Raw genomic sequence first — 14708 nt, 5'->3', positions numbered from 1 at the left:
CACTAGAGCCAAGACATGTTCCTCACTCTTCTCACAAGTAAATATTGTATTTTGTATAACATTATCAATGGCTTTTGTCTCTATGATCAACTTAGTTTCCCCACATTTAAAGGGAGACTGAACCAGTGCCTTCACCACAGTGCATGAATGTGTCAGTAGCTTGCACATCCTTTCCAGAGAAGAAATATACCTTTAACTAAAATCAGCCTATTTATTTTAATGGTCCATAGTTAAAAACTGGCAGAGTTAATTACAATGAGAAAATTATAGCTGTAAAATCATGTTACAAAATTTTCCATTCCTTAAATGTTCCATTTTGAAGTTGGCCCAAATTAAAACATTGTTTCTGTTTTGCTTATTCTGAGAACTGAGAGTTCCATTAAAATTAGAGAAAAAATTCTTCGTTTTGTCATTATTCATTGTACAGTTTTAAAGAAGTAAATGTAGAGAATACAAGATGCTGGCATGGATATGTCCTCAACCATACATGACCAATAAATTGACATTTTTATTAACCCCTAATAATAATATATTTTCTTCTGATTTTCTCTCATCCAAAAAGTACACAGGAAGGAAGCAAAAGTCCAGCTAATCAAACATGATAAATTAAAGATTACTTTGCTATTAAAAAGGACAAATACGGTCCCATTATACCGTACCCAGTGAGAGTGAATTTCCCAGGCAGTCTTCTTGAGTCTCACAGAATGTCTTAAACATTATGAAATCTCCCTTTGGGACTCGTGTGATTCATTCATTACCTCCCTCTTTTCTCCCTCATAATAACAATCTTCCACTGATTCAGAAAGAACTTCATACCTGGTTCACAGTCTCCCTTACAATCCCGCCATCATGCTGGGTAATTTCAATTCCCATGTGGTTGACAAGTCCAATAGGGTTGCCTCCCAGGTCTTTGTCCTTCTCCGTTCCACTTACTATCAACCTCCACTTCACACAGGCACCCACATCTTAGGCTTTATGTCACTCAGAACTGCCACATTTTTGAAATCTTAAACTCCAAGGTCAAATTCATTGAATCACATCCTCTTATATCTCCAGTTACCTCACACATAGTCTATCATCTTCTCTGCCCTTTAATCTCTCCATTTGGTCCCAATTCATCAGCCCACTCCTATTTATTCTCTTTCTTTTTCATGATGAATCTAAGTATCATTTTGAATACAATCTCACCAAACCCCTTAACTCCTATTCCCTCAGGCAATTTATCACACACACCAGGCAAAGCTTCAAGCCTGGATCAATTCAGCTGTCTATTCATTTCTCTTGTATGCCTAGACTGATAAGGTGTACTAGAGAAAAGACAGAATGCACAATCGTGAAGATGAATGGTATGAAAAATTCATGGATTCCAGCTTCAACTGGGCCCTCAGAATTGTTCTGCAGTCCCAGCCATTTCCTTATTCTTTGTTGCTCAGTGGCTCTGTGAAATCCTCCCAGGCCTTCTACCGTCATTACCTACTTTATCATGTTAACAAATAGCCTAATTCCTTACTTCATAGAGAAAACAAAAGTCATCATTTGCCTCCTCCCAACTGTAAATCATTTATAAGGAACTCAATATTTCCTTATTCATTTTTGTTGCAGTAGATGAGCTCTTTTTCCATTTATATCCCATTCTCTCACCCCCATTTCCCACGTCCTCAGGTACCTCCTCCTATAAATTCACATCCTTATGTCCAACTGGGTCTTTAACCCCTTTTATGATGGCTTCTCCCACCCCATCTATAATTTTGCTCAAGCCTGTCCTATCTAATAATAAAATGGAAAAAACATCTTTATTAATATATGCCTCTAGATACTACATTGTTTTTCTTTTCCCTTTATAATTATACAGGTAGAGAAAGAGGACCGTTTGTTGTCTTTTCTTCCTCCTCACCGTGTTTCCCCGAAAATAAGACCTAGCCAAACAATCAGCTCTAATGCGTCTTTTGGAGCAAAAATTAACATAAGGCCCAGTCTTATTTTACTATAAGAGCGGGTCTTATATAATATAATGTAATGCAATGTAATATAACATAATATAACACCCAGTCTTATATAATATAAGACCAGGTCTTACATAATATAATATAATATAATATAATATAATATAATATAATATAATATAATATAATATAATACCAGGTTTTATTTCATTATAAGACAGGGTCTAATATAATATAATACAATATAATATAATATAATACCAGGTCTGATATTAATTTTTGCTCCAAAAGATGCATTAGAGCTGATTGTCTGGCTAGGTCTTATTTTCGGGGAAACACGGTACATTTATTCATCTACCCAATGCAATCTACCTTCTACCTACGCCCCCTCCCCATGCCACCAAATCTGCTTTTGTCCAGTTCAATATTGACTCAAAATTTAAAAATGAAATGGAAATTTTTCAATCTATACCTTACCTAATTCTTCTGAAAAATATGGACTACCGCATCCTTTGTGAAATTATTGATATCTCTCTCCCTTTACCTCCTTCAAGTCTTTGCTCAAATGCCATCTTCTTGTCTACCTACACAGACTACACAATTTAAAAGCACCACTGACCATGCACTCTGTCTTTTACATTGCTTTATTATATTTTATTTTATTTTTCATCTTTTAATAAAATATAGAATTTACTTATTATACTTTTGTCTAGCTTTCCTCAGTAAAGTTTGTTGAATGGATGAATGAATAAATGAAAGAATATAACTACAATGAACACTATAGTCGATTCAAACTTTGGGCAAAATTATGAGACTAAATGTCTTTGTTTAATGACATTAAAACTTGACTTCCCTAGAATTGTGTTTTTTATACAAAGCCAACCACATATGTTTTCTTTTGAGGATGACAGATGAAGATAACCCATTAATTGATAAAGAATGTGACAGCTTTTGAGTTGCAATATATTTTTCTACAGTGAATCCCTATGGAAAATATTTGCCAGGATGTCTAAGAGGTCTCCCCTGAATTTCAGTGGAATTTTAATGTTATCTTCAAGGTCCCTGCAGAGCAATTCTTAAGACTCAATGATGAAATTTAATTCAGAGCATACACTACAACAAGGAAATTGCTCTTCAGATCCATTAGGGAATGATGAAGTACAAATCCCAACTAAAGAAAGACACCACTAGTTGGAGTTTATTAATTTACTAGACTAGTAACTCTACATCTGATATTTGATAGCTCTCAAAAATCTGCAAAATGACATTTTTCTTGTGTTATTTTAATTAAGCCCCAATTTTAGATATGAATCCCCAGTTTTATAAATGGCAATGCCTTAAAAAACATTGGGGTTTGGTCAGACAATCTGGGTTTGAAACATGACTGCAAGCTACAAACTGTGACCTTGAGTAACTTGTTTTATTTCTACTAATTCCAAATGTAAAACTGTTGGAACAGTGAATGGCAGACAGTAAGTGTTTGATATATGTTTACTGTCATTAACTTTCATGAAGTCGAATAAGTTGTAGAAGTAAAATTTGAACTCAGGTTACCATTTTTCAACTTCAGTGCATTTTCTACTATTCCACAGTGTACATGTGATATTTATTTAAAATTATTTAGAATGAGGGCTATTTTGCCTGTCACACTTTCTTTCGCATACCGCTTAGTTACCATTGTATGGTTTATCTCTGAAATGTGATCATAGTTAAATTTATTAGATAATGACTGCTGGTTGATGGTTTTCATTTGTAGATGCAAATGGCTTAGAGGGTAATGGTAATGGTTTTTAATTTTATCTCCATATATTTAAAACAGAAAATTCAGTATACCAAGTTATTAATTACCTAGTGGTTATTCAAAATTACAGAAAAAATATATATCACTGACTGCTGAGAGTAAAGGCTTCCTTGAACTACCCATAAATATCTCACTTTCACACTATTAGAATTGTAAATTTCCTGATGTGGTTTGAATGCTTCTTGAAGAGATGGAGCATGGAAGAGACATAAATATAGATCTAGGCTATGACCATGCAAGTGAATGGCTATCATAGGTTGGAGGACAAAATCATTGGAAGAGAGTTTGAATATGTCCAGTTTGAGTTCTCTGTGGGGCCATGAAGTGTAGATGTTTAGGGAGAAGTTATATATATGGGTCTAAAATTCAGAAGAAAGACTTGGATTGGAAATATAGATATTTCGGTAGCTATAAGAAGGAAGTAGGTCAAACCACGACAGCGGCTGAGAATATGAAGAAAGTGTCTATGGAGGGAAAACTTGGGGAAGACAAAAGCTAAGGGATGTATAGAGAAGGTTGCAAAGGAAATGGAGAAAACGCCGAGTTAAGAGAAAAGCCAAGAGAGACTGTTGTCCTGGAAACCAAGAGACTGATTCTTTTGAAAAACATTTTCTGAGCTATTACTTTGTGTGAGATATTGAGATAAGTCCATGAACACAGCAGATGAACTTATTTGCTACTGCGTATTCACAATGGAGGACATGGCTTAAAATGCTGCAAATCTAGTAACGAGACAGACATGATTACTGTCCTCACAGGGTTTACTGTGCAATGGGGAGAATTAGTTTATGAAAAAAATTACAACACAACATGATAAGAGAAGTATTGTATGCTGTAGGAGGGCACAGAAGAGGCCATATGTCTCAAGTAACATATATATGAATGGCCATACTAATACACTTTCATGACACAGAAAAATACACCATCTTTTTCATTTTTCTTGCCTTAAAAACTAAATATTAAGATATCAGATAATTCCAAGGACTACCTGAATACAGAACTAGATCTAGCTCATTGTACTTCATATAATAAAAGTTTCAACAACAATTCATTACAGTATTATGAACTGTTTGCAAGATCCTGTTGGATCACTAACTATTTAAAATCATTTGTGGGAGCAAAATGAAATGTGGGCTTTCTTTTTTGCAATAGGAGTTGAATTGGTCTTTCAGTGTGTCAAACCCTAGATCAGTTACCTAGGAATTTTGACTCTCCCATGCTCTAAATATGCTTTTCTCTGGTTCTATTTGATCCAACAAATAATAATTAGATCATAATATGTGTTGGCAACGGGTTAACAAAACCTTTTCCCTTTCTCACTTAGAATTTGACATTCAATTCACTTTCTATATCTGTTCCCTTGGCAACCTGATAAAGGAGCTAATGTCAACTAAGTTACTGGGTAGGATTGCTTATGATAAACATAATCTTTGCTTGGTTAATTGCATTTGGAGTGGGAGAAACTATAAATGAACAATAAATGCCTAATGAGGGTAGCATAGCTTTAGACTCCTGTAACTGGGCATGGCTTCTGTAGAAGCCCTGGATATGGTGTTGTTACAAGAGATATTGGCTCCTGTAGGACATGAGGCTGTTAAGCCGGAGAACCTTTTATATCAGCTCCAGCTGAGAATCATTCTTGTAAACCTAAGATGTCACTTCGGGAACCAAAGAGTATACCTCCTAGATTGCTGCATAGATTTCAGCATAAATTGCTGCAAAGCACGAGTCTCAGCAAGTGTAAGACCCACACTTGCTGCTGCCCTGCTAGCCAGCTGGGAACCCTGTCCCATGTCCTTCCTTCTCAAAGAATCTGAGGCCACGTGTGACTTATGGTAATCTATAAAATCTGATTATTTGATAGAACCTAAAAAGACCCCCTGGCCCTGCCTTCAGAATTTAGAATAGAGTAATAGTAGATAACAGAAAAGTACGCAAATAATTAAAAAACACACCAGGAAGAAGTTTGTCATTGCCCCTTTTAATATACTTCGTGACTGGGCTTGTAGCATGCACTGCACCTAGTACGTACGATAATGACATGTCTGACAAATAGTAGAAACTGAAGAATGTTTTGTTGACTCAATGAGTAAATAAATGAATTAATGAGTGAATGAATACATGATTCTCACCAATACAGTGGATAAAGGAAGCTGGAGCCTCAGGTATCTCAAGTTTTATTTGATCCTAACCCAGCTTTCCAGTCACCCCAGCTCTGCCCTCCCTTGATTTTGAATCAAGTTATTGAGCCTCCGCCTGCTCACTTCCGCTTGCACCTCCAGATCCTTCCCCAATCTCTCCTTTGCCCAGGAAGCTAATGAGCATGGAAATTATTAACAGGCTGCCTTACCCTCAGGCTTCCTGTTTAGCCACTAAGGGGCACTGGAAGAGATTGAAAGGAGAGTGGGGAAAGCAGTTGGGGTGTTTGTTCGACCAGCCCCCTCCTTGTAGGCGCAACAGGGTGGCTGTCAAGGTCACCGCTAATGTAATAGGGCCTTCTGCACAATATCATCTCCAGGTTTCAGGAAGCACTGTCCCCTCACCCCACATGCTTATGGGTGGTAATAGTGTCCTGTTGTTACTTTCCCTTGGGGATCCCACGATCCCTTGTTATTTCTCTACACCTTATCCACATGCTTAAATGAGTCACTTTATTGAATACTCCTTAAATTACTAAATGTGAGTGTGCAGTTTCTTGCAGGATTCTCACTGAAACACCTTTGCTTCTGCTATTTTTCAAATCTCTTGTAATATATTTTCCTGCTCTTATGTGTCTATTTGGTTTGGCCGCCAGCCATGACTCACCTTCAGTGCTCCTAGTCTTCCAAACTTAGTCTAATATAGCTGGAATCACCTGTAACTCTCGATGTTTACTAACCCCATTCCGCAAGACCTGGTTATATTTTCCCTGGTGCAAACCAACCTTATAACCTCTGCTTCTTACGTATTGGCATGCCAAATAATCAGGGATTAATTTTTGCTTTGGAGACACAGCCGGATACATGTAAGAGAGCAGAGGCTTTCAATCTGAGTAGATGAGGGTTTTAATTCTAGTACCTCACTGGTGTCCAAGCATGTCAACAAAACTATCTGAGCTTCTATTTCTTCTTCAAATTAGGGAGAACAAGACCTATCCTGCAAGGTTACATATGGTGATGTTGGGCATACAGTATGTTCTGAAAAGAAGTGGTACATTATATTATTATTGACAGCATAACGATAACCCCAGAGTTGTGACAAACACACTCCAACTGAGGGATCATTTCCAAAGGTCCATCCAGCTATAATGAGAGATTTTTAAAATTCTATTTAGCTGCAGAAATCTTCCACTGCTTATTTCTCTCACATGAACTCAACAATATCAAATCATTGCAATTATTATGATTATTGCTTAAAGAGAAAAGTATTGCATTGTTTCTAGTTGCTGCACATATCAATAGCAGAAAAGTTGTATGTTCATGACTTTTATTTTTTGCTTATAATATGTTTTAATTTTGAAATTTGAAGTTAATAAGAAAATACCTTATTAATTTCATTTTTGCCCCTATCAGTGCAACATATTATGACAGCCTTCACAGTGTATGATTTTTATTTAACATTAAAGCTATTTTTTATAAGGTTGCCAAGATATTTGGCATGGTTGCCAGTCCAAATTAAGAATATGGTCTTTCAAAGTGCAAACATTCACAGAGTCAAAACCCTTCCAAGGCAAATGAGTTTCACACCACACAAGAAGAGACAAGATACTTCTGTTTAGCTTCTCAGCAAGCATTAGAAAAACGTTTAAACAGCCCTACTACCCGAATCAGCCTTAAAGTCAGAGTAACTGGTAAGATGTGAATTGTGATTTTTAAGGCGACCAGAACGGACTTTTTAAAATCTGCCCTTCTTTCTAATCCCCATTGATGATGTCTAAAACTCCGGTAATAAAGAAAGAAGTCTATTATTTCATAATTAGAATAAATCTAAAAATGCAAAAAGTTATTAAACCATAACTTACAGTTATATTTATTTTTATTTTTTGCTGATTCTGATACAGAGTTACAATGAGGCAGGGACTGAAGAGTTAAAAAGGAGGAGGCTGGGAACAGAGCACAAACCTCATCTAATTCACATTTGTGCCTAAGGCTGCCCTTACACCCAGCTCTTCAAAATATGAATAGAATTCCTTAATGTGCTTCTTTCTGCTAAAATATGCCCCCTTTTCCTTGTTTTTGATGGCCCAGGAATTTATATAGAGATTCTGAATCTGTTCAGAAGCATTCCTTTGCCTAGCAGCCTTAAAAAGAAAAAGAAAAAGAAAAATGCTGTTATGAAATAGACTAAACCCAAAGGTGGCCTGCCAGGCTAAGGGACTCCTGGGTGAGTGACCCCCTCAAGTATCCATTGATATAACTTGAAATGCACTGGCTTTGGTGACAGAGAAAGAAACACGTATGGGTTTTTTGTTTTGTTTTGTTTTGTTTTTCCGTTTCTGGTGCTGGGGCACTGAAGGAGAATAGATATAAAGATTAGGACAATGCTTGAGTTCTCATTCAACCCCTTAGGGTATTTGGAGCACACACTGAGAGATGCATTAGAGGCAGAAGTTGCAGAAACTATTTTCAAGAGTTTTTTGAAATACTGTCCATAAACAGTGCTATCTCAGTGTCGAGGTGACAATGTGCCACTCAGAGTTGGGGCAAGGTTCACTTCCCCTTCTGCATGAATGCCAGGCCTGCTCTGACCTTAAGAACTGATGGCTTTCTGAACAGCAAGAAACGGCACCTTTAACACGAACGTCAGCATTTTCACATCTCACAATAGGGCTGCTTCACAAGTAGAGACACGGATAAAGGGAAGGTAGAGCCAAAACAGGCTGTTGGCAGAAATACTGTAAAAGGGTTAGCATATTAGTGCAAGAGAAAAATGTGAGGATTTTTTTGTAATTTCCCTAAAATATCTTCTAGGTGTGTGAAACCCTGGGGAAAAGAGGAGAAATACCTGGTAAATGAAAGATGAGTTCCAGTCTCACCAGGTACAGAGCTGAGAGTCCCCATGGTGTGTGAAATAATACAGTACAGTAATAAGAGCTTGGGCTCTGGAGTCAGTGTGTGGGTTCAAACGCTGGCTTACTACTTAATCGCTGTATGAGCTTGGGCAAGTTATTCAATGGTCAGGGCTTCATCTGTGAAATGGAGCTAATAGTTCCTACCTCACAGTATTGCTGTGAGGCTGCAGGGCTCATTCATGCAAATGGCTTGAAAGGTTACTAGCAATAATGACAACATTTGAGTGTTTTAATTGGATCCATTTGTACTCACAGTCTGATGATGTCAGAGACATCTGGAAACAGGTTAAGTAGAGTTCTCTAAGACAAATAGACAGTTCCTATATTCTTTACTATCCCAAGTCAATTAGAGTAACAATTGGCACACATCATACAAACATCCATTGAAATCATGTATAGAAAACAAACAAACGCAAAACAGTAACAGAAGAGGTTTATGTATTTGATCCTTGATTGACTAGTGTGTGTTGTTATAATAAAGTCTTGGTGAATCATAAATCAACCAGGATTCTGAGAAGCTTCACTGCTTGCAACTCTGAAATTAACTTAATCCTCTTGAGTTTTGAATTGATTACTAAATCTCTATCTACACAATCAGGCCTAGACAACACAAAATGTGAAAAACACAACAATGTAAAAAGTAGTGTGTGTTTCCCAAAAATTACAGGATTTTTTTTATCTCAACCCTGATTAAATCCATCTTTGGTGGTGTGGGTATGTATTTATGTACTATATTTTCTTTATATCAGAATCCAGATTTATCTGAGAAGCCAAATTGTTTAGACCATTTTGGTCACCAAGCTCAAGCTTCTATGATGAGTGACTAGATGATACAAAGTAACAGATCTGTAATTCAAGTACAAATGTATGCAGTCATTTGGAAATGGACTAATAACTACAAACTAAATACTTTCCTGAATAAAAAAACACATAGAAGTTACTCTTTCAGCATAGATTTTCCCAGAAATGCTTTAATTTGCTTCTGCAAAAACAAAATTGCCCTCTTTCAATTTTTAAGTAGCTAGACAAAAGAAAAATTCTAACAAAGCCTCTGAATCAAAAGCCACATAAATGTAATTATTCCCATTGTATCCTTTTCCTCCTTCCCAATATCTCAAGCTGTCTCAAGAGATTTGTTTTTTAATTAGTTTCAGGTGTACACAATGTATAGTTAGACATGTACACCCCTCACAAAGTGATAACCCCTCTCCCCCAATCTACTACCCCTCTAACATCGTATATACCTGTTACAGTTCCACTGACTCTATTCCCTATGCTGTGCTCCATATCCCAATATATATATATACATATATATATACACACACATATATATTATGTTTATATATATTATATTTATATATTACATTTACATATATTTATTTATATAGTTATTATATATATATATATATATATATATATATATATATATATATAATATATATGACTATAATTTACATTCAGTGGTCAGGCATCTACACCGTCCATGAAGTGGTCTCCCTAATAAGACAAGTGCCCGTCTGACACCCTACAAAATCTTTACAACATTTATTATATTCCCCATACTGTCTTTCATATCCCCGTGGCACTATTATGACTATTAATTTGTACTTTCTAATCCCTTTACCTTCTCCCCCATCCCCACCTGCCTCCCATCTAACAACCATCAGTTTTTTTCTCTATATCTCTGAGTCTATTTCTGTTTAGTTTGCTCATTTATTCTGTTCTTCAGATTCCACATATAAGTGATCATATAAGAAATGCAAATGAAAACCACAATGAGATGCCACTTCACTCCGGTCAGAATGGCCGTCATCAATAAATCAACAAACAACATGTCCCAAGATCTTAGTCCTCTGAGTACTCACTCCAATGAGCTACTTCTTTCCCTCAAGGAAGAGATCAGGCACTTGGAGGTCTTCACATACTGCTTGCTCTGAGGCTTGCTGAGCTAATCTTGTCATGTCTGTACTTCCCATTCCCTTCGGTCACCATGAGAAGTCCTAGCCTGCCAAGTTATCCATTCTCTCAGGGAGGTTGATCCCCACACTGCTCCGGGCATGTCCTAACCTGCCCTCACTCTCCTGTACCCTTCCACCTTGCCCTCTTGTCTTTCATCAGCAAACTCCCCCACCTGTGTCCTCAAATTACTTTTTACCTTCTTTCTATGACATTCTGGCTTTCCTTTACAGTCCTCTCAGTTGGTAGCTATAGTTTATCTCATACCCCATGTTTCTCAGAGATTTTGAGTAAAGTTAGTTTGCTCCTTCCTCTCTAGTACCTTTTCCAAATAGTTTCTCGTCCTGTATCTTTCAAAATCCTAAATCATTTGAAGTCTGTTTCATTAGAGTTTACCATTCATTTCATTTTGATGTCATGGTTCCACCTCTTAGTCACTCTCCTTCATTTATTAATGAACTTAACTTGCTGTCTTTCTTTCACTGTCCTCTCATCATTCTCAGTGATTTCAACATCCATCAACAAATCTGCTGCCCTCTCAATTCTTGACCTTCTTGGCTCCAGGGATTTTTCTTCACCAATCTCATGTGGGTCTACTCTCAATGTTTAACTATCATCAATAATTGCAGCACCTCCAAATCTCAGATCCAAAATAACCCCTTTGCATCCAAATCACTTATCTAGTAATCCATACCAGTATGTGACCGTCCTCGCTAAGACTCTCCCATCCATCCTCCTTACCACTTTTCATTTCCAATGCTTCTCACCCCCAAAAATCTTGCTTCCCTCTTTATTCATTATCTCATCCATGTTCCAGCACTATAATTGCTCTCTGAAAGGATTTGCTGGCAGATTGGATTTAGGGTGTAAAAGAAAGAAGAGAGACTCACCACTGTCTCCAAAGTTGTGAAAGGATGGAGTTGTTATTTACTAATATGGGGAAGACTCTTCCCTCATCATGTCTGCATGGAGAAATGCTGGCTCTTGTTAAACAAAATTATCCAATTATTCTTGCCAGAACCTGAGCAAATGAACAATACTGGAGAAAATCCTGACCATAATGATTCGTCTTACTTCAAATTTGAGTCCATATTTCTCAGCATTCCCAGTAATAATCCACGATTCTTCCCTTAAAAATTATATTCCCATTCTCCCAGATGACTATGTCATTCCTTCTCATTACTCTCCCAAAATCTTCAAAAACTCCTATGCTCCACTCTCACCTGATTACTTGACGTCATACCTCAAGAAAACCAGTGTAATCAAAAAACTACCTCATCTCTCCATCACCAATCCTTGCTCGTTCTCTCTGTCTCTCCCCCTGTAAGTAGTACTGCTGCTCAGATCTTTGCCAACCCTTCCTCTTGTGCTCTAACACTTACTCTAATATGCTGCCATTTTCTCAAAGCCTCTTCCTATAACAAGTTCTTTGTTCTACTAAATCATCTTCACCAGCATACAAGTGTGTGTTAGTATTACTCATCTTAAAAACAGAACAAAACAAAAGCTTTTGTTGAACCCACATCTCCTTCTAGCTATCATCCCATCTCTCTATATCCTGTCACAGCAAAACTCCTTGAAAGTCTATATGCGTTGTCTTCAAATCCTTTTTTCTCCTTCTCTTTTGAACCCATTCCAGTTAGACTTTTGCCCTTTCCACCCACTAAAATAGATCTTGTCAGATTTTAATGACTCCATGTGGCCAAATCCAATAATAAAATTTCCCAATATGTTTGACCTACCAGTATCATTTGACACAGTTGATCATTCTCTCCTTTTCTAAAACAACTAAATTCATTGGGGTGACAATGATTAGTAAAATTACATAGGTTTCAAGTGTACAATTCTGTAATACATCATCTATATATCACATTGTGTGTTCAACACCCAGAGTCAATTTTCCTTCCATCACCATATATTTGGCCCCCTTTACCCTCTTCTATAATACCATCCCCTCTCCCCCTTACCCTCTGGTAACCACTAAACTGTTGTTCGTGTCTATGAGTTTTTATTTCTTTATTTGTTGATCCTGTTCCTTCATTGCTTTCAGTTTCACATATGAGTGAAGTCATATGGTTCTCGACTTTTTCTGACTTACTTCACTTAGCATAATAATCTGGAGATCCATCCATGTTGTTGCAAATGTCAGTATTTCATCTTTTCTTATGGCAGAGTAGCAGTCTCTCCTTGAAGTAGTTTCTTCACTTATTTCTTAGTTCTCTGTCTAACTGGTCTCTCCTTCTCAGCCTCCTCATCTCCAGGCCTCCAAATGTCAACGTGTGCATACCTCAGTCCTCAGATTCTTTTCCTTACTCCTTTCTTTCCCTAAGTTATCCCATTTTGTGTCTTTTAAAATATAATCTAATGCTAACGACTCCCAAATATCTATCTATAATCAGAATTTTTCCATTGATGTCCAGTGTGTGTGTGTGTGTGTGTGTGTGTTTAATTGTGTACACACTCGCCATCATGACTTATATGTCCTTAGGTGTTTCAAAATTAAAATGCCCAAAGCTGAATACTAAAACCTACCCATCCCGAGGTTTTCCCCCATTTCAGTAAATATCAATTCCATCCTTCCAAAACCTTGCAGCCATCATTGTTTCTCCTCTTTTACTTTAATACTCCAAATCCAATTCATCTGCAAATCCTGTCTGCTCTGCTTTCATTCTATATCTAGAATTCAACCACCTTTCATCACCCTCACTGCTACTATCCTGATCCAAAACACCAATATTTCAGGCCTAAATGATCAAAATAGCTTCCTAATTAGTCTCTCTGCCTCCGTTCTTACTTTCCTGAGAACTATACATAATATAACAACTGAAGATACACTTTCAAAAAAGATGCATCCCTCTGCCCAAAATCCACTATTGGCTGTTCACTCAGAGTAAAAGGCAAATTCCATATAATGGTTCCAAAACCCTACATCACTGTGTGCCCTGCCTCTCCTGGCATCACCTGCTACCATTCTCCTCTTCCCCAGTCCATTCACACTAACCTCCTGCTGTCCCTCTGATAGGGCAAGCACCTACTTGTTTTATGGCCTTTGTACTTGTATCCCTTCTGTCTGAAACTCTTTTTCTTAGAGACCCACTTAGGCAACCTTACTTTCTTCAAACCTCTGATTAAGTGTCACCAAATTAAAATGGCCCTCCATGACCACACTAAAATATAGCAAGGCTACCTCCACCTTCGGCACTCTCCATCCCCCTTCTGTTTTTGTCTTTATCCATAGACATCATCAACACCTAACAAACTAGAGTATATATTTACTGATTTGTTGTTTCTCTCCTTCCATCATACTGTAAGCTCTTTGAAAGTGAATCTCTATCTTCCTATTTGCTGTTTTCCCAGCATCTAGAACAGTGGCTGGAATATAGGATATGCTCAGGAAATACTGACTGAAATTCATTCATTGAAACAACAGGGTCAAAATAGGACTATTTACACACACACACCCACACACACGCACACACACTACTCCTTTTACCAAAATTTTGCCATCTCTCTAAATAACTCCACTATTGCTCAAGTGGAAAACCTATATGTGTTATCCTTGGTCCAGATTTCCTCATATCCCACATACAATTCTTCAGGAAGTCATGCCCCCTCTACTACAAAATAGATCCTAAATCAGGTCACTTTCTCACCATCTTTACTCCTATATCTCTATTCTGAAACTTCAAGATCATTCACCTAAACTATTGCTTTCTAGTTGCTGTTTGCCCCCTACTTGCCTTCTGCCAGTTATTGCCAGTGTTGATGTCCACCCAGCAGCCAAAGTGACAACTCTAAAGCATAAATCAGAGCACATTGCTGCTACATCCTCGCTTCCCATTACAACAGAATAAAATCTGAACTACATTCCACAGCCCACAGGCTCTGCATTACTCGTCTCTGGCTGCCTCTCATGTCTCATGTCCCTCCATCCTCTACTATTTACTACACTCCAATC

At 37.4% G+C, this 14708-nt stretch overlaps 1 protein-coding gene across 18 annotated transcripts in view; it reads right to left on the bottom strand.

Moving 5' to 3' along the window:
* MAPK10 (mitogen-activated protein kinase 10) overlaps positions 1-14708 on the bottom strand; it is a 287949-nt gene that overhangs the window by 191734 nt on the left and 81507 nt on the right. The gene's annotated exons all lie outside the window — the stretch shown is intronic.

The sequence above is a fragment of the Rhinolophus sinicus genome, linkage group LG02 (genome assembly GCF_036562045.2).
Source record: "Rhinolophus sinicus isolate RSC01 linkage group LG02, ASM3656204v1, whole genome shotgun sequence".
NCBI classification, from domain to species: domain Eukaryota; kingdom Metazoa; phylum Chordata; class Mammalia; order Chiroptera; family Rhinolophidae; genus Rhinolophus; species Rhinolophus sinicus.
This window is presented reverse-complemented; position numbering and strand designations above follow the sequence as displayed.